At 46.8% G+C, this 24,471-nt stretch overlaps 1 protein-coding gene across 4 annotated transcripts in view; it reads left to right on the plus strand.

The window, feature by feature from the left end:
- The window catches only part of CCAR1 (cell division cycle and apoptosis regulator 1), a 1,667,827-nt gene that overhangs the window by 69,175 nt on the left and 1,574,181 nt on the right, over positions 1 to 24,471 (plus strand). For 3 of the 4 annotated variants that reach the window (XM_069240502.1, XM_069240500.1, XM_069240503.1), the window contains exon 2: positions 4,412 to 4,465. The gene's annotated coding sequence lies outside the window, so the exon portion shown is untranslated. Of the gene's footprint in view, positions 1 to 4,411; positions 4,470 to 24,471 lie in introns of all 4 variants that reach the window. The other variant, XM_069240501.1, reaches the window with a different exon arrangement.

The raw sequence follows: 24,471 nt of genomic DNA on the forward strand, positions 1-24,471 counted from the left end.
GCGCTTTGGGGTGTTTCCTGTCGCCGGCGCTAGGCCTACCCACGCAAGTGAGGTATCATTTTTATCTGGAGACTTGGGGGAACGCTGGGTGGAAGGAAATTTGTAGCTCCTCTCAGATTCCAGAACTTTCTGCCACAGAAATGTGAGGGACATGTGTTTTTTTAGCCAAATTTTGAGGTTTGCAAAGGATTCTGGGTAACGGAACCTGGTCCGAGCCGCGCAAGTCACCCCTCCTTGGATTCCCCTAGGTCTCTAGTTTTCAGAAATGCACAGGTTTGGTAGGTTTCCCTAGGTGCCGGCTGAGCTAGAGGCCAAAATCTACAGGTAGGCACTTCGCAAAAAACACCTCTGTTTTTTTCCAAAATTTAGGATGTGTCCACGTTGCGCTTTGGGGTGTTTCCTGTCGCCGGCGCTAGGCCTACCCACGCAAGTGAGGTATCATTTTTATCGGGAGACTTGGGGGAACGCTGGGTGGAAGGAAATTTGTAGCTCCTCTCAGATTCCAGAACTTTCTGCCACAGAAATGTGAGGAACATGTGTTTTTTTAGCCAAATTTTGAGGTTTGCAAAGGATTCTGGGTAACAGAACCTGGTCTGAGCCGCGCAAGTCACCCCTCCTTGGATTCCCCTAGGTCTCTAGTTTTCAGAAATGCACAGGTTTGGTAGGTTTCCCTAGGTGCCGGCTGAGCTAGAGGCCAAAATCTACAGGTAGGCACTTCGCAAAAAACACCTCTGTTTTCTCCCAAAATTTAGGATGTGTCCACGTTGCGCTTTGGGGTGTTTCCTGTCGCCGGCGCTAGGCCTACCCACGCAAGTGAGGTATCATTTTTATCGGGAGACTTGGGGGAACGCTGGGTGGAAGGAAATTTGTAGCTCCTCTCAGATTCCAGAACTTTCTGCCACAGAAATGTGAGGAACATGTGTTTTTTTAGCCAAATTTTGAGGTTTGCAAAGGATTCTGGGTAACAGAACCTGGTCCGAGCCCCGCAAGTCACCCCTCCTTCGATTCCCCTAGGTCTCTAGTTTTCAGAAATGCACAGGTTTGGTAGGTTTCCCTAGGTGCCGGCTGAGCTAGAGGCCAAAATCTACAGGTAGGCACTTCGCAAAAAACACCTCTGTTTTCTCCCAAAATTTAGGATGTGTCCACGTTGCGCTTTGGGGTGTTTCCTGTCGCCGGCGCTAGGCCTACCCACGCAAGTGAGGTATCATTTTTATCGGGAGACTTGGGGGAACGCTGGGTGGAAGGAAATTTGTAGCTCCTCTCAGATTCCAGAACTTTCTGCCACAGAAATGTGAGGAACATGTGTTTTTTTAGCCAAATTTTGAGGTTTGCAAAGGATTCTGGGTAACAGAACCTGGTCCGAGCCCCGCAAGTCACCCCTCCTTGGATTCCCCTAGGTCTCTAGTTTTCAGAAATGCACAGCTTTGGTAGGTTTCCCTAGGTGCCGGCTGAGCTAGAGGCCAAAATCTACAGGTAGGCACTTCGCAAAAAACACCTGTTTTTTTCCAAAATTTAGGATGTGTCCACGTTGCGCTTTGGGGTGTTTCCTGTTGCCGGCGCTAGGCCTACCCACGCAAGTGAGGTATAATTTTTATCGGGAGACTTGGGGGAACGCTGGGTGGAAGGAAATTTGTAGCTCCTCTCAGATTCCAGAACTTTCTGCCACAGAAATGTGAGGAACATGTGTTTTTTTTAGCCAAATTTTGAGGTTTGCAAAGGATTCTGGGTAACCGAACCTGGTCCGAGCCCCGCAAGTCACCCCTCCTTGGATTCCCCTAGGTCTCTAGTTTTCAGAAATGCACAGGTTGGGTAGGTTTCCCTAGGTGCCGGCTGAGCTAGAGGCCAAAATCTACAGGTAGGCACTTCGCAAAAAACACCTCTGTTTTCTCCCAAAATTTTGGATGTGTCCACGTTGCGCTTTGGGGCGTTTCCTGTCGCGGGCGCTAGGCCTACCCACACAAGTGAGGTATCATTTTTATCGGGAGACTTGGGGGAACATAGATTAGCAAAACAAGTGCTATTGCCCCTTGTCTTTCTCTACATTTTTTCCTTCCAAATATAGGAGAGTGTGTAAAAAAGACATCTATTTGAGAAATTCCCTATAATTCACATGCTTGTATGGTCACCCCGGAATTCAGAGATGTGCAAATAACCACTGCTCCTCAGCACCTTATCTTGTGCCCTTTTTGGAAATGCAAAGGTTTTCTTGATAGCAATTTTTTACTCTTTATATTTCAGCAAATGAATTGCTGTATACCCGGTATAGAATGAAAACGCACTGCAGGGTGCAGCTCATTTATTGGCTCTGGGTTCCTCGGGTTCTTGATGAACCTACAAGCCCTATATATCCCCGCAACCAGAGGAGTCCAGCAGACGTAACAGTATATTGCTTTCCATAATCTGACATTGCAGGGAAAAGTTACAGAGTAAAACATAGAGAAAAATTGATGTTTTTTTCACCTCAATTTCAATATTTTTCTTTTTCAGCTGTTATTTTCTGTAGGAAACCCTTGTAGGATCTACACAAATGACCCCTTGCTGAATTCAGAATTTTGTCTACTTTTCAGAAATGGTTAGGTTTCTGGGATCCAGCATTGGTTTCATGCCCATTCCTGTCACTGACTGGAAGGAGGCTGAAAGCACAAAAAATTGCAAAAATGGGGTATGCCCCAGTAAAATGCCAAAATTGTGTTGAAAAATTGGGTTTTCTGATTCAAGTCTGCCTGTTCCTGAAAGATAGGAAGCTGCTGAGTTTAGCACTGCAAACCCTTTGTTGATGCCATTTTCAGGGGGAAATCCACAAGCCTTCTTCTGCAGCCACTTTTTCCAATTTTTTTGAAAAAAACGAAATTTTCACTGTATTTTGGCCAATATCTTGGCCTCCTTCAAGGGAACCCACAAAGTCTGGGTACCTCTAGAATCCCTAGGATGTTGGAAAAAAAGGACGCAAATTTGGCTTGGTTAGCTTATGTGGACAAAAAGTTATGAGGGCCTAAGCGCGAACTGCCCCAAATAGGCAAAAAAAGGCCTGGCACAGGAGGGGGAAAAGGCCTGGCAGCGAAGGGGTTAAAGAATCGCTGAGTTAGATGGGATTTGGCCCCCAGCTCACGCCCTGGGTTCTTAGCAACTGTAAATTCCCACCAGCCAGGATTAGAGTCACTGGACGCCAGACTGCACCATTCTTTCTGCTTATGGTAATGATGTATGGATGTCTTGTCTCACTCATGCTCTTTACATTATACCTGAAGACCTTAGCCATATCTGTTAGGTCGTATAACAACTCAAGAAGGTGATGATTGGCCAAACATATGTAAATATAAATATATGTTATATGTGTATGTAAATGAAGTTCTAATAGTGATAGACCAAGAGCGTTCTGTCCCATGGGCAGTATAGCTCCTACAATTGTTTCTGCAGGTCTCTGGCTTTAAGGTGCACCTAATGAAATTCCAGATACACAGCCTTTTCCTGCTGGCAGCACAAAAGGAACATCTGGAACAGAGGTTCCCCATCCAGTGTGCTACATAACATATAATATTTGGGGGGAAGTTGACTCCACCTCTGACAAAGACAAGATGAGGGAACTTCACCAACTTGTCTGATTCTTACAAATGGATCTTTAGTTCCTGGCACAGAGTTGACTGGCTGATGCCAAAATGACCACCCTGCCCATGTTCTTATTTAGTGCACAGACTTCTCTGCTGCAGCTTCCTGATGGTGCCTTGTAGAAAATAGACTTTGGTTAGCAAATTTGTATGGGTTGGAAGAAGAACTAGATTGGCAGCAAAAACAATGCATAGACCCACTGAGAAGGGGCAGCTGGGGTTAATAAATTCAACCAACTACTATAAAGTGGCCCACTTCCATAATGCAGTGGAGTGAGATGGTAAAAAAGGCAAAACACACTGGTGTTTTATCAACCGTTTGATCTCTGGGATACATATAGGGAAGCCTCTATTGTTGCCTAGTAAGTTTAGGGGGTGGGGCTTGTACTTCTCGCGTGTAGTGAGAGCTGCAGTGTAGGACGCTGCTGTAATTAGGAGAATGCTGAACACTATTCCATCACACCTATATTGGGCAGCCCACATTTTATCTCTGCATTAAAAGGAGCAGATTTTGCTGGCTTGAGGTTGTAGGCAGGATTATGTATGCTTGAATAATCTACAGTAAAAATAAATGCTCCTTTGAAAAAAAAACTATGCTCCTCCTTCCTTGTGGCCAATTTTAAACACTACTGGCATGACTCACTCTGACCCTCTAGACTGGGCAGCCCTCCCAGACCAGTACACAAATGTGATGATTGTACCTCCTAGTGTTGCCAAGAAACAAATAAGAAATATTTTCTTTTATTGATGTATCTTTCTATGCAATAATATAAAAGCACGTCAACATGTTCTTCTCTTGTTTCCAGGTTCATAAGCAGGTAGTTCCTCGCTGGTTCCTTAGAAGAAAAGAAAACATAAAGGTAGGTATGTGTTTTATTCTTGTTTTGTTTCACCACCATCTTCACCATGCAAGATAGTGATGGTTTCTTTGGGGGAAGTGTATTTAAATAGTGGCTCAGTGCTTTAAAATAATAATAGGAAAATCAGCCCAACAATCAAGCACCAAAGGGCTTGAAAGTATTTAAAGCCTGTTGAGCCTGTCATGTTAACACTGATTAGGCTCAAGTGAGACACACACAACAAGCCAATGATTTTCGGTAAGTTAATACAGATTGGTCAAAGAGGTTTATAGTTTTAAGCCTCTCTTGTATCACCCACCCTCCTTCCCCAGGCCTTAACCCGGTCCCGCACCTGGTGAAGCAACACTCTGGCAGGGACAGATGACTCACCGGTGGGGTTCTTCAACAGAAGGCAATAGCTGGCCATTCCATCCACCTTCAAGTCCCTTGCTGCCGTCTGGATGATTGGTTTCCTCCCCCGTCATAGTTAAAGACGCTGTTTCCCTCTCTGGGGCTTCCTTTGTGTTTTCTGCTTCAGTCGTCTTCTTGCTACGATCCTCATCCAGTCTGATTCAATCCATCGACCCATCCCTTACAGTACGATATCCTGTATTTTAGGCCAGGAAATGAGAAGCAGAGGCTGCAAACTCGTGGGTTCGTAGAGTGCGCCCCACTCTCCTCTGAGGCCCCGCGGCCACAGGGGCCGTGGGCGACCCGAGTATTAGTAGCTGGCATTCTATATTGCACGAAAATGAAGTACACTGTGCAGAGAGTCCAGTGGATCCCCAATTCGTATTGTAGAGGCAAAAGGACTAACTCTCTATTTGTGGTAGTGTGGGCGAGCAGTTAAGCATATCAGATGGTAGTTTTAAGCATTTGTGGTACTCACAGAGGCAATAAATGAGACACTCAATGAATAATTTCCAGACCAACTAAAAAAAATAACAGTTCTTTTTATATTTGTTTCAAACCCAAGGAGAAGGAGCGTCCTACGCTGCGGCTGCGATGGATGTGCGGGGCTGTGTGTACGAGGTTTAGCGAGGCAGAGCTTAGTTGTCTTGCTGGGATGTAGACACTGAGTCCATGGTTGATGTAGATTGTGAAGAGCCTTGTATGTGAGTGTGAGGATTTTGAATTGGTATCCCTTCTGGATGGGGAGCCAGTGGAGGTTCCCGAGGTGTGCGGTGATACTTGAGCGCTTGGGGAGGTTGAGGATGGGTCTGGCTGTGGTGTTATGTAGAGTCTGGAGTCTTTTAAATAGTTGGGAGGACACTTCGGCATAGAAAGCGTTGCCATAATCGAGGCGGCTGGTGACCAGGGCGTGCATATCTGTCTTTTCTGGTGTCGGTAGGGATCTATTTGAATATTCGGCTGAACATATGAGGTTTAGTGCATGGTCTGATGGAAAGGACGTTGGTCTAAGTTCTGCTGGCCACCAGCTGTGGTCCCATACGGAGGTGCTCTTCGTGAAGATCAGGACTTCCGTTTTGTCTGTGTTTAGTTTGAGGCTGGTGTTTTTCATCCATATTGCTACGTTGGTCATGGTGTTGCGGAAGTTGGCTTTAGCGTTGTGTGTGGTCTTCGGTGAGTGAGAGGGTTAGTTGAGTGTTGTTGGCGTAGGAGAATATGAGTCCCTAGGATCTGACAATGTCTGCGAGGAGGAGGTCATGTAGATGTTAAACAGGGAGGATTCCCTGGCGTGCAGCCTGAGAGGAAAGAGGCGACTCATTTAAGGGCATTTTGTTGAATGCCTGTGTTGTGGAGTCTGTTGAGGAGAGTGTAATGGGAGACTGTATTGAATGCTGTGGAGAGATCCAGAAGGATCAGAGCTGCTGACTCCCTGGTCGAGGAGGGTCCTGATGTCCGTGGTGGTGATCAGTGCAGTGGGAACTCACTAGCATTTGCATTATGACAAGATCTAACTATTGTCTGTAGAATCCTCATTGGAGTTAGTGCCTAATGGTGTGGGCAGGACAATATCAGAGAAGTGTAGCAGTCTCAAATACAGTACTTAGGGCACGTCAAGTCCCGGAACTCTTGGGATAGTTTGGTTAGATATGGTTTCCATAAATCTCTGTAAGAGTCCCCCTGGGAAGTCCGTACAAGGGATAGCTTTTTCATCCCTAGGGTATACCATAATTGATGAAGCCACGCCAAATGTGGGGATTGTGGTAGCACCCTAGTGTGCAATGATAGTCTGGTGGGCTGTTGCAAGTGCTAAGCTGATGGGTCAAACTCTGCAGGATTTGAGCGGATATGTGAGTGCTTTGGGCAATCCCAAGATTGTGTAGGTGGGAAATCTGGGCAATTGTGTGTCTAACTGTATGTCCATATCATGTAGGACTTGTTCCCAGAAATGCTAAATTTTAGGGCATTCCCTCAATATATGAAGTAGCATGCCAGATGACCTGCATTGGAGCCAATAGTCCGTACTGTGTGTATGATAGCGCCTCCGCAAGGGGGGAATTGTATACCACCAGTAGGTGATGATTTTAGTGGCTGTTTCAATACTCGAAGAGTTGCGTGCAGTGTGGCGAGCGCTATAATATATCTCACCCAATTCCTTAGGTGTTAAGTGTCTGCCCAGCTCCAGTTCCCAGCGTTTCGGCCCTGGGTTTTTAGTGCGGACGCATGGAATAGGATGCTATAGAGTTCTGTAATCAAACCTTGTCTGTAGAAGTCACCCCTCAAAGGTTGTTGGGTATCTTTAGGCTCTGGCCTTCAAAATAGGGTGAAGAAAGCCAGTGTTGGAACTATACGTAGCGAAGCGGCTCCTTCATGGAAGCTTGAAGTCCTCCTGCAGCTGATTGATGGAGAGGATGCCGTCCATTCCAAAAAGGTGGCCGATGGATCGACATTCACTTGACTGCCATAATTGGAACCTGATGTGGTCGAGTCCCAGAGTGAAGTCTGTGTTGCCTATTATGGATATCAGGGGAGAAGGAAATGTGGTCAAGCCTTTGCAGATTGCCACACTATCCCAGACCCTCAGCACGGACTTGGTAATCAGAGAAGATTACAGACCCTAGGCGCTTTGTGACCTTTTCAGGAATGGAACCTTCCATAAATTGCCTGCCTGCGACCGCCTGGTCCATAAGGAGCCAGGTTTTCTCAGATTCAGCCCTGGACCACTCAACTAAGCAGCAGATCTGGGCAGCTTGATAGCATGCTAAGAGGTTTGGGATACCCATTCCTACCTCTGTACGAGGCAGGTAGCTATGCTTGCAGTTCATTTATGGGCATTTGTCAGCCCATACAAAGCGGAGCATCGCCCGTTGTAAAGCCTTACTTGTTCTGGCAGGAGGTTTGACCAGGAGGGTTTGGAATAGAAAAAGAATCAGTGAGAGAGCGGTCATTTTAAGTGCAGCTATCCAGCCGAACCGCCAGAGAGGGTATAATCCCCATTGAGCGAGGTCATGAGTGATCTGCTGGAGTAAGTTGTGATAGTTTAATGTTGTGGTATCTGCCACTTGTCAGGCCAGTTGGATCCTTTAGTAGGGAATGGAGGTCGTGATCCATTGTATAGGGAAACAGGAAAGTTGTGCTTCTGTATGTGAGGGAACTGAGAGGTTTAGGGCCTGGGATTTATGAATGTTTATGCGTAAGCTAGCTGCCTTCCCAAACTGCCTTGCTTCCTCCAAGAATGCCGGAAGGGCCATCAGAGGTTATCCAGGGCCACAATAACATCTTCTACATACAGGCAGATGGTATGCCTCCCCCCCCCAAAAGTGGACACCATTGATGTTCAGGTGATCGCGCACTCATTGGGTGAAAGGTTCCTTGTATAGGGCAAACAGCAAGGGTGACAGCGGACCCTCCTGTTGTGTCCCCATACAAATGGGGAAGGAGGTCGATGCATGACCACTCACTCTGACAGTCGCTCTCGGATGGCCATAATTGCTCAATATCCAGTTGCGGAACCGTGGTCCAAAACATAGTGAGCGAGTGTCGCTACAAGATAGGGCCAGTAGATGCGATCAAACGCCTTTTTGGCCTCAATGGCCAGTAGCAAGATTTCCCGTTTGGATCACTTGGCCTTATCAATGATATGGAGGGTTCTCCTGGTATTGTCACTGCATTCCCTGTGGGGGACAAATCAACCTTGTCAGGACTGATCAGGCAAGGAATAAGCTGGTTCAGCAGGCTGCCACGATGCTGGTAAGTAGCTTAGCATCAACACTGAGGAGGGAGATGGGTCGGTAGGACGCTCACGTACATTTGTCGTTCCCAGGCTTGGGAATAACGACTATGGATGCTTTCATCATAGATGGGGGCATCATAAGAGAACTATTGATTAAACTGAATAGCCTGGTTAGTATGGGGGCCAATGTATTACAGAAGATCTTACAGAAGAGGTGACTTCAGGGGTTTCTTGCGGGCTATGGCCGGTATAACCTCCTCTATGCGGATGGGGGGGGGGATCTAGCTAGACTGCTTGCGCTATTGTGAGCTGGTGCATGTGTAGATGACAAAGGTAGCTGTCAAGATTATCTGTGGGTAAGGATTGGGCCGAGTAGACGTCCTCATAGAAGTCCTGGAATTGGAAAATGATGAGATCCTCACTCTGGACCTCTGAGCCATTGCCTCACACCAGCACCTCAACTCTTGTGGTTTGACACTGAGCATGCAGCATATCAGCCAGGAGCTATACACATTTATTCCCCCCCCCCCCCCCCCACGTAAAAGGAATGTTGAAGATGGAGGATGGAGTACTCCACTTTATCAAGGTTCAGACTCACAAGTTGCTTCCTTGCAGCCTCCAACTGCAGCCACACCCTGGGTGTACCAGTACGGTGGTGGGTGCGCTCTAATTCTCTAAGTTGCTGTTGTAGCAGCTACCTCTTACCATGGGGTAATTTATTGTCTGCTGCAGGGATCTCTAGAAATTCTCCCCTGACAACCACTTTTAAGGCGTCCCACAGGAGCGAAATGAAAGTTTCTGTTGTGTCATGTATTGTGATATAGTTATGGATGGCCTGCTCAATTTGCTTGACAACTTCAGCTCTATGAAGGAGTGTCTCTCAAGCGTCAGAACGGGTATTAGGAGGAAGTGCTAAGTCTACAATCACAGCTGCATGATCAGATAGACAACATAGCTCTATTTCATTTGCAGTAGCCATGCTTTGTAAATCTTTAGTCCCCAAAAAATGGTGAAGGCGGGCGTACGTTATGTGAGAGTAGAAGTTGTTGTCTCTGAACTGCGGACGACAAATTCTCCACAAGACTCGCAGACCCATTTTTTGTAACCATTGAGCGCCTTCACACAAGATCTCTCTCGCTCCTCCACGGCCAGATGCAGTGCAGTCCTTATTATAGAATACGAGATTACGTTCTACACCTAATAAAACTAGCTTTTCACTGGAGGTCATGGCTTCTGCTACCACTCTGTGGATGAAGTGTCCTTGGCCCTCTATGGGGCATAAATGGAGCCAAGGATAATATTGTAGTCCCCAACTTGCACTTGGTAAACTAACAACCAACTGCTAATTTCCATGAGTTTGTCCTCTATCCTCCCCCTAAAAGATCTAGAAATGAGAATGGTTACACCTACTGTTTTGGTGGGTTTCGAGTAGTGAAATTGCTGTGGGTAGACCCGGGACTTAAGATGATGCTAGTCCCTGGATACTGAGGGTGTCTCCTGGAGGAGGCATTTAACTGCCTTTGTGGGCTCCAGGTATGATAGAATGGCCCTCCTCTTTGATGGGTTATTGAGGCCCTGCATATGGAGTGTAACGATCTGTAGCTTATTGTGTGTGGAAGTGTCAATCAATCAATGAGGCATTGCTTTTATAGAGAAGCTACTCACCTGTAAGGGTCTCAAGGTGCTGGGGAGGGGAGGATGCATAGATACCATCAGTGATGTGGTTCTCCAAAAAGCCATGTCTGCAGCTCCTCCGTGAAGTTGAGGAGGGAGGCAGTTTGTCTGAGGTGAAGCGGGAGGGTGTTCCAGGCCGTGGCTGCGATGTGTGTGAAAGAACGTCCCCCTGTTCTTGATTTCCTGATGCAGGGTACTTTGGCGAGGGGGAGCTGGGCTGATTGGAGGGTCCTGTGGGGTATGTGGAAGTTTAGTCGGCTGTTCAGGTAGGCTGGTCCGGTGTCATGGAGGACTTTGTGGACATGGATGAGGATCTTGAAGGTGATTTTTATTTCTATTACTAGCCAGTGAAGTATTCACAGGTGCTGAGAGATGTGGCAATGTCGGGGCAGGTCGAGGACCGGTCTGGAGGCGATGTTCTGTAGCCTGCAGGTGAGCTTCTTGTTGATCCCGTCGTATTACTCGCTGCCGCAGTCCAGTCTGCTGGTGATAACCGCACGTGTGGCTGTCTTTCTGTATTTCAGGGGGATCCATTTGAAGGTCTGGCGTAAGAGGCAGAGGGTTTTGAAGCAGGTGGATGTGACTGAGCTGAATTGGTGGTCCTTGTTGAGTTTGGCGTCCAGGATGATCCCTAGGTTTCGGGCTTGGTTCTTGGGGGTGGGTGGTTTTCCGAGGATGGGTGGCCACCATGAGTCGTTCTGTGCGTCGGGTTGTGGGCCCATGATGAGAACTTCTGTCTTGTTTGCGTTGAGTTGGAGGCAGCTGCTATTCATCCAGTTGGCTACTGCTCCTGGTGAACCAGCTGGCGTTCTTGGCATGAGCGCTGTTGTTTTTCTTGAGGGGGGCTATGTTGTCGGCGCAGTTGGCAATCCATTTGTGCAAAGTGCGTACTGCGGTGTTCAGGTTGTCGTTGTGTGCGAAGGAGGGGGCACAATTAGCAATGGTGTTGGTGAGCTGGTCGTCGTGACTCTTTCCCAGTCTCTGCGAGATGGTTGGTGCCGAGGTCTGAGGATGGAGGGTGTGTTGAATGTGAAGTGGATGCAACGGTGGTCTGTCCATAGAAGTTCGGAGGTGTGGCTGAAGGTGATTGATGTTCTTGTTGTGAAAATGGGGTAGAAGGTGTGTCCTGATGAGTGTGTTGGTTCTGTCACGATCTGTCAGAGCCCTAGACTGCCGAGGTTGTCCAGGAGGGATGTGGTGTTGGGGTCTTGTAGGTTGAAGTTCATGTCTCCTAGCAGGGTGTAGTTGGTGGCTGTGATGGCTTGTGCGGTGATGCAGTCCATGATGGATTCGAAGAAGTGTGCGCAGGGTCCCGGTGGGCGGTAGATGAGGGTTCTTCTGAGGGTGGATGTCGGGCTGGTCTGTAGTTTGAAATTGAGGTGTTCCATCAGGCTAGTCGGGTCTTCGGAGTGTGTGCTCAGCCGGAGGTTGGATTTGTGGGCGATGGCGATACCCCCACCCACCACGGGGCAGCTGGGGCGGTCCTTCTGGGTGTTCTTGTATCCTTGGGGAATGGCGATAGCAATGTCCGGGCCTGAGGTGGTGTTGGTCCAGGTCTCGGTGGGAAAAGCGACATCCGAGTAGGTGCTGTCAAGGAGGTCCCAGATTTCGGTGGTGTGTTTGTGGAGGGAACGTATGTTAAGGAGGATGCACTTCGGAGTTTTTGGAGTCAGTGTGTTGTTGCAGATGGGTTGTGCTGAGCAACAGGTCTTGGTGGAGGTGTGGGTTTGGAGTGCGATGAGTGCTGCTGGCGTGTAGCTGGGGTGGGCGGCAGGTCCAGGGGTCCTGGCGCTGGTCGTGGACTGCTGCAGACCGGCTTGCTTTAGGTGCACCTTTGGCCTGCCAGCGGCATGGCCCCACAGTGTCCGCCATTAAGTAGGGAGAGGGGAAGGAGAGGACAGCTGGGAGGTGGGAGCGGGTAACAGCACAAAAAAGGGGGGTGGGGCCACGGGGGCAGCTCGGTGGGGTGAATGAGAGGAGGGGGGGCGGGCCGCAGGGGCAGCAGCGGCGGGGAGAGAGAGAGAAGCGAGAATGAGAGGAGTGATGAGAAAAACAAGAAAAAGATAGAGGAAAGCGCAGAAAGCGAGAGGCACAAAAACAGCACACTAATAGAAAAACGAAGAGAAAAGAGGCAGAGGTCAGCCCAGTAGAAGAGCAGAGCTCTCCCACTAGACAACCGGGATGAGGCACAGGCAGAAGCCTGTGGGTGGAGGGGGGCGGGGGGGCCCGAACTTTTGACCGAGGTCGGAGTTGAAGTCAGAGGGGCTTTACTTGCTGGTAGAGCTACACAGTGGCAGAGCAGTTCACTGACTAGGTCAGTGAGGTTGCTCTTCCTCCCACGCAGCGGCTGCCATTAAGTGGGGAGGGGGGGAGGAGAGGACAGCTGGGAAGTGGGAGCGGAAACCGTGCAAAAAGGGGGGCGGGCTAGCAGCGGCAGGGTGAAGGAGAGAGAGGAGGGGGGCGGGGCAGCAGGGAGAGTGAGTGAGAGAGGAAAGCGAGAATGAGAGATGAGAGGAGTGACGAGGAAAAGATAGAGGAAAGTGAGAAGCACAAAAACAGCACACTAAAAGAAAAAAGAGGAGAAAAGAGGCAGAGGGCAGCCCAGTAGAGGGCAGAGCTCGCTCACAAGACACCAGGGATGAGGCGCAGGCAGAAGCCTGCGGGTGGAGGGGAGCCTCGAACTTCTGACCAAGGTCAGAGTTCAAGTCAGAGGGGCTTCACTTGGTGGTGGAGCTACGCTGTGGCAGAGCAGTTCACTTACTAGGTCAGTGAGGTTGCTCTTCCTACTGCGCAGCGGGCGCCATTAAGTAGGTGGCGAGGAGAGGACAGCTGGGAGGAGGGTGCGGGAAACGACGCAAAAAAGGGAGGTGGCGGGATGAATGAGAGAGATGAGAGAGGCAGGGCCACGTGGCAGCAGTGGCGGGGAGAGAGAAGAGAGAATGAGAGGAGTGACGAGAAAAATGAGGGAAAGCTAGAGGAAAGCGCAGAAAGCCAGAGGCACAAAAACAGCACACTAAAAGAAAAACGAGGAGAAAAAAGGCAGTGGGCAGGCCAGTGGAAGAGCAGAGCTCTACCACTAGACACCAGGGATGAGGTGCAGGCAGAAGCCTGTGGGTGGAGTAGGGCCTCGAACTTCTGACAGAGGTCAGAGTTCAAGTCGGAGAGGCTTAACTTGCTGGCAGAGCTTACGCGGTGGCAGAGCAGTTCACTGACTAGGAATTGTGGTCATGTGAGCACTCTAGTGGGCCCTAAACCATTGGTCTCCCTATGTTTCCATTGTGTGCTGTGGAAAGCGTAAAGCCCAAGCATGGGAAATGGTTGTTTAAGGATAATGCCCTTTAGAAAAACATGAATACCCCCACCTTTAAACCCCCCTGTCTAACACAAGTGTCCCTGGATAGCAGTGAGCTCGATCACGAGCTGTCATCTCTCCAGCAGTGGTCGAGGTTCGGGGTCCATGGACGGAAGCAATCTTCTGATCATCGTGCCCATCTCCCACACCCGCAGGGCCCACTCTTATCTCAAGTTGCCTCCTACGTGTCCGATTCACCTGTTAGCATCTTCAACATCTCTGTTTGTTCCTAAGCAATGGTTTTGGGATCTGGTCCCTGGTCCAGGGCGAGTACCTATGCCATCTGGAGCACTTAGAGCTTTTGCGGTCTTTAGGGCTAGGTTGGTCGGCTGCATCCGTTTCTCTCTCAATTTCCGATAATTCATATGCAGAAGTTAAACAGCAAACGTGATGCAGCTTTCCCTCCCAGCGGAATATGATACGAAATGGATGTCCCTAGGAGTAGGGGACACCTTTCTCTCGAAGGTGAGCGGTCACAGGGCAGAAGTCCCTTCTCTGTTGGAGAGGTAGTGCCAAGAGGTCCTGGTATAGCAGTAGGATGTGGCCTCTGAACTGCAGTAGATGAAGCTCTCTCGCTTTGCAAAGCATCTCTTCTTTCAAAGGAAAATCATGGACGCACACAAGAATATCAGCCGTGCGGGAATTCGCCGAGCGGGGAGGCCCACTCTGTGTGGCCCGTTTACCTGAATGTCCGCTTCCAAGGACTCCAGGATTTGGGCAAAGAGGGCTTTTACATATGACCCAATGTCACGCCCCTAATGCGGATATTGTTGCACCTCGACCTGTTTTCTAGGTTTTCCGCATGTGCTTGGAGGTCTGTGTGTTGTTCCTTGAGGCAAATGAGCTCTTGTTGGAGTTGTTTATGATTTCATCTCTGCTAGTTACTTTGTCCTCCAACGTGAAGACTCTGTCCCCAATCTCGGCCAAGTCTTTATGAACTGACTTCAGGTCTTGGGACAAGTCTTTTTTTTAAAGTTTGAGGTCATCTTTAAGAGATTCAAAAAGAGCTTCCAGAAAGGAGCAAGTTACTGGGCCCTCTGTGTAGTCCTTCTCTGTCAGTGGATCCTGGCTGGTCTGGGAGGGCTGGTCGCTTTGTGAACATCTCTTTGAGGGAGCAGTCTTTCTTGGTGTGTGCCACCGCCATGGATGATCACCTCGACTGCAGGTGCTGTCTTTGGCAGGGCTGCACGTCTGGTACAGGCCTGAGAGCACCTCCAAGTGCAGCACACCCGTGGGGTCTTAGTCTTCCCCAGGTGTATGGAGTCAGAGAGCAATCTCCGCCGAAGGCCTCGTCCAGCTACCTCCGAGATGCACTGGTGGTCACTATGTAGGCCCTTTTTGGGAGATGAGTGGGCAGGATCCCAAAGTTCGCCAAGACTGTACCCCGAGGACCTCTGCTGTGATGTATCCAACTTCAGTCTTCCACCACTCTCAACCGCATGGGGTAATCCCCCCTCGCCAGCCTGCAAACAGGGCTCAACAGTCAGTCGTGGGGCCCTCCTGGGGTTCAGTAGTGATGCCGTGTCACACGCCCCCCACAACCACGTTGAGCGAGATTGTCTCTGTTTCCAGTGCCTCTTGCTGTGCCTGTATTGGTAACTGGTGGACTGTAGGGGCCTTGACAGCAAGTGTTCTGATTTGTGCAGATGGACCAGTGGACAGTCAGCATTACATCATGACCCCCCTCTCTTACATTCCCTTTCAGCGATTGAAATGGCACCAGCAGGTGTTGCAAGGGCCCATGCTTGTGGGAGCCGATTGTGTTAAGGCAGAGCGCTTGCCAGGCCCCTGGGAGTGAATCCCCGAAGAAGACCGGACCCACTCCTGCAGACCACTGTGCAATCACCCCTTGGCCGGCATGGAGTCTAACATTGGGAGGCCAGCAAGGGGCACCCTCTGCAGAGCCTACCTTCATGGGCTAGACAAGGCTGCAATGTGTCGCGCCCGTGTCAACTGGTGTGGTAAGCCTGTCAGGTGAGTTCTGGATGCAGGCCGACCAGAGGTTGGTGCAGACTGTCCTCGTGTTCTGCGGGGAGGGGTACCGAATTGCAAAGTCTGAGCGCTGTTCAGGTAGCCTCCCACTGGCTCAAATGTCTCAGCTGGGGGGGTGGGAGAGCCCGGTCGCTGGAGCCCTCCACACTCTCGGCTGCAGGCACTGGGTGCAGCATCTTAACTCTCACCCGGTGGCCCCTCTGCAGTGGCTGGGGCGTGCTACAGAGGAGGCCTGAAGGATCACTGGCTGCGGCAGAGGCGGCATCAGAGGCCTGCCACCACAGTCGCTGGAGAGGGTACGGAATGCTGCGTGTGGCGAACTCCCCAAGTGCATCAGGTGGACACCAAGCGAGGGTCTCTGTCTCCCTCTCTGCATTGAATCAGTGCCCAGCAACTGCCATCTTGGGCTCTACGTTGCGGTTTGGTCGTGGCAGCCAAACTGCTGCTGCCGGCAATTTCATTGCCTTTCAGACTCATTGCGCTATGAGCCCGGTTTGTAGGTGAGGCAGCGCGGGCCCCTTATAAGCCCCAGTCGGAGGATTACGGGGGATTCAGAGGCGATGGGGACAGAGGGCTGGGAACACGTCTTAGCCATCCTCCATCCTGGCCATGCCCCCACTAGGGTCTTTAAGGCCATCAGGAACACCTATTCCCTGAAAGATGCGTGGCAACACATACATTCTACAATACCTACATATACATTTTACTCCGCACCACGCACTGTATGGACCTGCATCGATTACTGGCTTTTTTCAGCTAACGCTCTCCCATGGCTGAAGGACATGCAGCACTTGCCACATACTCTGTTGGACCACTCCCCTGTGCAGATAGCTCTTAAAATTCCATTTAGTGGAGGGCTTGAGAGAAGATTTCCCGGCACTGCTCTCCTGGATGAAGTGTTTTGTTCAGAACTCCAGTGCCCTATACTAGAATACTTTAACTTGAACATCAGCTCTGTAACCAGGCTGGCCACCCTCTGGGATGCCTTTAAGGCACAAGGCATCTGTATCCCGAAACATGTAGGTGTTCTTAGGGACATTCGTAGTGGTATCAAGCATGTAGAGGCTGAACTTAAAGACATTGATAAGTCTGACATGCAGCGGCCTGGACGTACCCACTTACATAGTCGCTCCACAGTGATGGACGAATTCCACTCCCTGGCTGAGAGAAATCGCTTATTTGGGCAAGTATGCCCAGGCCCTTCAATACGGAGGGGGTGAACGTCGAGGGTGCACATTAGCACACCTCCTTCGTCCGAACCACGGTCCCGACTACGTAGAACTGGTGCTTGGTAGCAGTAAGCGAGTCACTCATAATGCTGATTTCACTGATGCCCTACTCCATTATGATGACAGTATCATAAAAAAGGTTGGTCAAATTGTGGGAATAGATACACATAAGAATTCCAACAATGATACAATAAATCAATCATTGGGCATGCAATTTAATTTCTATTTAATAACAGCATCTCACCCCATCTCACCAACTGGAACAACTGTTCGGATTACAGCCGTCATTTATATATACATTGACAAACATAAACTTTTCAAAATGTTCTGGTTGATATATCACATCCAAAAATCACTTCGAATCTAAACAGCCACACATTAAACAAAAGACAGCGATGGTTAGTCCCAAAGTCCCCTCCTTATTCAGGGAGCCATGTGGTGCCCATAGAATTTTATGTTGAAAATCCACATGTAAGGGATGGTTGCTAAATCCCAGACCTACAACATCCTAATTTTTTTGGAGGGAAAGATGAGAAGGCCTGTGGTATAGAGTTCTTTAGAGACAAAGTTCAACATTGATTGCAACCTCCCAAGATTATACAGTCGACGCGTTTCAGCCCCTACAACTCTGGGCCTCCTCAGAACTACTGGAGAGACCCACACCTAATAAATATAAACATCAAATTCAGATACATGTCTATCACTGAATTAAAATCTAACCAACTACCACCAAAACACCATTGCATATGTAAATCTTATAGACAAGTTAAAAAAATCATAAAAATAAAAACCAAATATAGTCAGAACCACCAATGGATACTTATTTGTATTAGAGCATGCTGTTCATGCAGTGCTCATATTGTTTGTATAAATATGTGTCTCAAATCTCTATGAAACACCCTTGTGTCACATGCTAATGTTATTTTAACCAAAGAAAATGTTAGATAATTCTATGTTTTGGGGCAAAAAATAATAACAAAAGCCTGTTACAGACTGAACTTACCCTGCCACGGGTTAACCTATTTCCTGTGTCTACCGAGTGAGCGAGAAAGTAATGCAAACCCTTATTTAATTACAAACCCCAAGGTCAAAGTCACTGAAAAAAAACATACATTTTCTCAACAACTTACTGGTACCAAGGATTCTTCAGTGAATGCTGCAGGCAGAATGGATCCATCTCAGTGAGAAAACGCCTCCCTTTCGATCAGAGTGCGGTGAAATCCAGCTACTCCAGAGATTCTCACTTTTAAACTATACGCAGCGGCCATTTTGAAAATATAATCAGTGTCGGCCCGCAAGTGAACGTATATTTATTCGTTAGTGAGCCAAGTTCCTCCCTACATTGACTTGAGTACCAAATCCCCAGAATGCATTGGAAAACCTTACAAACCCTTAAAAAAGGGGGTATGGAGGGTCAACAAAAACTTATTAAAATATTCTTTATATAAACCCGAAAACGGCGGCCATCTTGCATACCGACCCGAATTCCAAGAGAAAACTTTTTTGACTTGCTTCAACGCAGGTCTAATTTTCCTTTCAGTGTCTAGTAAAAACTTACTATCCCCATTTCTGTTATTAGCCAATACATATATAGAAAAAAATATAATAAAAATAAGGCAGACTACAATACACATATTTCAGGTAAAGCTCTAGTGGCCATCTGTAACAACTGCACTGTTTATTATGTAGTGGCCATCTAATAGGGATGTATCTTAGCCATTATTTAATGACTTCAAATAAAAATAAAAGAGAGTTATTCATAACACTGATTGTGTTATTAGAACAATCTTGAAGTCTCTTAATAAGATGAGTAGGGGAAAGGAAGGCAAAATAGACTACTGTGTTTCTATTCTCGGATAGACTCATAGAAATTAGTGACACACATATGAGCTTGTACTTAGATTTGCATGAACATACCTTCACCTCATTAAAATGCTCAGATTATATCTTCCTCTTATGAGTTCAGAGACGTGAACAGAATTAAATATGTTATAACGCCCAAATTTCATCCTGCTGATTCAAGCCATGTCTTGCTGTTCCAAACTTCTCAATAAACCGCGCTTCCTTCCTGAACTGTTGCAATACTGATTGTCCATCTCCTTTAGGATGAATCACCTTCAGTACAGTCCACCATATGTCTTCCGGTGAGTGGTTCAATTCACAATAGTGTTCCACCATTGGTGTGCTCCTGATGACGCATTTAATCCTCGATCGATGTTGCAGTATCCTTGTTTTGACTGGTTGTGATGTCTGCCCTATATAAACCTGGTCACACGGCATTTAAGACAATAAATAACATTCTTTGTATTACAGTTTGAAAAAATCCTTTGTCGATGAACCATTCCATTCAGAATAACCTCCTTTGATTCACTGGTAAATTGGCAGGCTACACAATTCTTACATTTGTAATGACCCTGTAAAGGGGGTAATTGTAATAACTCTCCGAGGTCTTTTTTACTTTTTTTTTTATATGTAGCCTTCACCCGGTGCTCCTTCAAATTGCGTGCTCTTTTACATACAAACAAAGGTTTCTCTATCTCTAATCTTGCCAAGATTCTCCAGTTTCTTTCTATAATTGACCGTACCTTATAGGCCTTCGGACTATAGGTAATAACATAAGTTGAAGGGTTCTCTTTTTGTTGTTGCTTAGGAACTAAAAGAGTTTCCCTAGGTGTGTACCATGCTCTCTTTAATGCTGTTTTCACAATTTTTTTAGGGTATCCTCTGTTTATTAATTGTAATACCAACTCTGATGCATTATTGAAATAGTCATCTTTATTACTACAGTTCCTCCGTATTCGTAGGAACTGCCCATATGGCAGATTTTCTTTCAAAGTCCTTGGGTGCCACTTGTGAAATGCAGCAATGTATTACGATCTGTTGGTTTTTTTATACAGGCTTACTTGTAAGTGTCCATCTTTTGACATAATCCATAGATCTAGAAAGTTTATCTTTTGATTATCTGAATGCATAGTAAACCTGCAATCAGGTGTGCGATGGTTCAGCCATTCATGAAAAGCACTCAAAGATGCCTGATCTCCTTGCCAAATCATAAAGATGTTGTCTATATATCTATACCGTTTTAGAATATTTCTCGAAAAGGGATTGCAATTGTCATATACCCATTTTCTTTCAAAGCAGTCGATTACTAGGTTAGCTATCTCTGGGGCGAAGCTACACCCCATCGCCACTCCTTTAATTTGTAAAAACAACATTTCTTTGTATAAAAATAATTTATTTGTTAAAAACAAGCTGGCCAAAGTAGTCAGAAATTCAGTTGGAGTATTTATGGGAGGAGGCCTAGTGTCAAGTACTTGTCTGATGACCTCTGTTGCCTCATCCTGGGGAATGATTGTATAAAGTGCTTCAATATCGAAGGTCACCAAAAAATTTTGTTGTCATCGAATGGTAAATCTTCTACTTTATTTATTATGTCCATAGAGTCACGTACATATGCTTGTGTCTAGCCACAAATGGTTTAAAAAAAATAACAACGTATTGGGCCAAAGGTTCTAAAATGGAACCGCATGCTGACACAATCGGTCTGCCTGGATGATTATCTGGATTTTTATGTATTTTAGGTAAAATATAGAACTGAGGAATTCTCTTATCACTTTGTTCAAAAATGCGTATTCTTTTTTGCAGAGCCATTTATTATCTAGGGCCTCTCTTGTGATAGATTAAATACTGCCCTTTAGCAATTTAGATGGATCCTCATCAATAACACGATATTGCTCTTGGTTATGGAGTTGTCTCATAACTTCTAAATCATAGATATTTTTATTCCATATTATTATTCCACCCCCTTTATCTGCAGGTTTAATAATAAAATCCTGATTATTAGCTAAGCTGCGGATTGCTGCTTTTTCTTGTTTGGTACAGTTTTCTTTGAAATATTTTTTTTTTTTTGTATTCAACAAATCTATTTCCCTTAGTACTGAGTCTTCGAAAATTGTTATTTCAGGTGGCATATCTTTCTTCTCAGGACAGAAAAAAGATTTAGGTCTCAATCCATTACTTTTAGGATCTTCTGTAGTATCGGAATCTTGAAAAAATGTTTTAAATCTAATTTTTCGGAGGAACCTAAGTACTTCTGTCTTAATTTCAACTGGATTTGGGTTTTGGAGTGGAACAAAAGACAGGCCTTTGTTTAGTATTTGGATCTCCGTCGACGTTGGAGTGTATGAAGATAAATTATAAATAGGTATAAGATTTTTAGGTGTATTCACCATCTGTATGTCCTTCGTCTTGTTTGGAAGATCCCTTGCTCCTGGTATTGGCCTCTCTACTCCATTATAATGAACAACAGTCCTCCACCAAACTTGCAGGGGGCATTAACGCCTGAGCAGCTTACCGTGAGGAAGTTGCAATGGTGTGGATCACGGACATGTAGCATCAATTTGTGAGCGTGCCTATATCTGCAGGTGAAATAGTGCAAGCCCTTAATGCCTTGGACGGCGCTAAGTCTCATTGCCTTGAAGGTCTAACAGGTTTTGTTTTTACAAAACATAAAAATCTATTCCTAGCCCCCCTTCTAGGTAAGTATGCTGAAGCCCTTGAAGGTGTGTTACCCCCTTCCCTATGGAAAGCAGTAATCACACTCTTTCTAAAACCTGACAAAGTCCCTCGCCTTTGCGCCTCATATCGGCCCCTCTCTTTACTAAATTTCTATAATAAAAGTTTGGCCAGAGTAATGTCCGCCAGGTTGCCGTTGTTAATTGATCAGATTTTCTCCCTGGTCCAAACAGGGTTAGTTCCCCACAGGTTCATGTCCTTTAACCTCTGCACCATATTTGCGGTGCTTAATAGGATCTCACCAGAGGTTCCTGCGTCTGTTGCTCTGCATGACACGGAAAAGTCCTTCGAATCTCTAGAGTGACCTTTCCTTTAGGTGACGCTGCAGAAGCTCAGGCTTACTATGGGCTTCATTACACTGATTTAGGTCCTCTGTTCACAACCGGTGGCGCAACTTTGTGTGAACAGATCACTCACTGGCCAGTCCACGATTGCCATGGGTACGCATCAGGGCTGCCTCCTGTCCCTGTTACTTTTTATTACTGGCATGGACCTACTGGTATGCAACCTACAAGAAACACATGCATCGTGGACTTCCTTTTTGGCCAGTCCCTCTACTCATTTCCTTATACGCATATGATATTTTGCTGTTCCTTCGTCAGCCTGCTCAAAATCTTGCTCATGTTATTCGGTAAATTATCCAGTCTGGGGTTTTTTCTGGACTCCATATCAATTGCTTGAAGTCAAAACTGTTTCCTCTGACCCCACCTCGTGGCACTGTGTGAATATCCACCACAATGGTGCAGTTACTCTACTAAATATCATGTTATCATACTCCATAGGGATAAGGAACAGGTGATCCATCTGAACTGTGGACCCTCCATTGAAAAACTCACTGTCCAGATTGAGCGGTGGATATGGCTCCCGCTTTCCGTGCCCGGACCGGATAGCCATTATTAAAATGGTTGTCGTACCTTGCTTTCTTTCTTTCTCAATATCCCCCATACCTCTAGCCAACCCATTTTCCTCAACCTCCAGGATCTGCTGCTTTGCTTCATTTGGGCTGGCCAGAGGCTTTGGATTCGGTGGGATACCCTTTTACTTCCTTATGACAGAGGTGGATTCTGTGTCCCTGGCTTTCAAATGTACTATTTTGCAGCACAAGACCAGTTTACTTCACATTGGTTCCACACAGACGCCAGACTGCCCTACTTCACACTGGAGAGAAAGCAAGGAGAGACATTCTGCTATCATCCGTTCTACCGAGCGGAATCAAACTTGATTCCGATGATATCCAAATGTTGTCTACCACATGTTGGGCTTGGACGAAACTTAACCGGCTCCTAGGGACAGACACCCTATACTCTCCTTTACTTCCAGTGTCTAACAACCCATGGATCCTGCTTACTGGAAACGAGTGGTGCAGCGCACTCTTAGTATATTCGACTTGCACACGATGGAAGACATCTTCCCTAATGGGGATGACCTTTCACATTCTGAAAACATTAGATTTATCTAAGCTACAGAGATGGATCTCTTCCTCCTACATCGCCTCCATGCTGCTGATCGTGCCTGCATCCCCTCATATCGCATAACTCCTGAGGACTTTTCCCCATTGACTTTGTTAATATCGGACTCTGAATGGGAGAGACTGATTTCCAAACTATACAAATCCTGCATGTCACTGAAGCTCACCCATGTCGGTAAGATAAGAGAGCAATGAGGGACCGACCTGGGCCTGGCCCTGACTGACAGTTATACTACAGCTGTGCACATTTTAAACTAGTTCCCCTAACCACCTACACAAGTTGTTCCAATTTAAATTCCTGCACAGAGCATACGTTACTCCTGGCATACTCCCCCAAAATAGATCCCATCAGATCTTCCAATTGCTCAAAATGCAGCGCTCCCGAAACTGATTTTGTACATCATACATGGACTTGTCCACATATTGCTGCTTACTGGAGAGATATATTTGAGCACCTCTCCTTAATGACAAATGTTGAGCTTCAACTGGACCCCCTTATGGCTCTCCTAGGCCACGTGGCAGATGTCACCAAGTCGATCCGCAGATATACAGCCCTTGCACTATTGATGGCCAAAAGGGAGATAGCATTACACTGGGGCAGTGAGCTGCGTCCAGCTGTTAAGGCCTGGATTAGCAGTTTGATTTTTTGCTACTCCACTAGTGAAGTATATGCCACTCTACAACAACCTACCTCAGGTCGAGGGATATTTGACAACCTCTCAGGGACCATTGACACCGACTCCCATGACTATTCTCTCCTAACTATGGATGTGATTCATTAACCACAAAGCTATGTAACCTTGATTGCTCCCTTCGTCATTGTTCCTTTGCTTCCTTAACCTGCCCTGCCCTCCAGTGTTCTGCTTCGATTGCTGTATCTGCTGGTAGTCTTAATGCTTTTGTTCCCTCCAGGCCTAAACTAATGTACCGTAGTGCTATATGCCCATAAATATGGGTACTCTGTTTTGTGCTATTCTTCTTGAAAATTCATAAATAAAAAATACCTGGCTGTGTGATTTGATGCAGTCATTCCCTAAGGAGCAAAATAATGCTGCCTGTTTGTTCTGCTTTCAAGCTCTAAACATGCTGGTCATAGCACTGCCATTCGCTCATAAGGTATACTTTGGGAAAGTCATCACTGCATGTCTACTGTCTAGAATAGAGTGCTGTAATGTTCTCTAACTGGACTACCCAGAATCTGCGTTACTCCACTTTCATTTGCTTTAGAATTTGAGGAGGAAAGTGGCTGGATTTAACAATTTTGACCACGTGTCAGTGACTAGTAGAGAGCTTCCTAGGTGCCTAGTGAATGAGCCTGCTTCATATTTCTATTATTTATGCACAAGATATTTTACAGACAGGAGCAATATTGTTTCAGCGGTAGATTTTCAAATTATCATTTTTGCATGGTCCTCACTACGAGTGCACACATGCTGGTGGACTCCCTCTGTAAGACTGATTTCCTAAAATTTGCAGTAACCTACCTTTTGCCATTGCTGATTAGCTTAACCACCTCTGATTTAGGAATTCACTTAAAAACGTTATCTTCTGTGCATTTAATTTCCTCTAGTTTTGCTCACCAGCCCACCTTGTCTG

This window comes from Pleurodeles waltl, chromosome 6 (assembly GCF_031143425.1).
Source record: "Pleurodeles waltl isolate 20211129_DDA chromosome 6, aPleWal1.hap1.20221129, whole genome shotgun sequence".
Lineage (NCBI taxonomy): Eukaryota > Metazoa > Chordata > Amphibia > Caudata > Salamandridae > Pleurodeles > Pleurodeles waltl.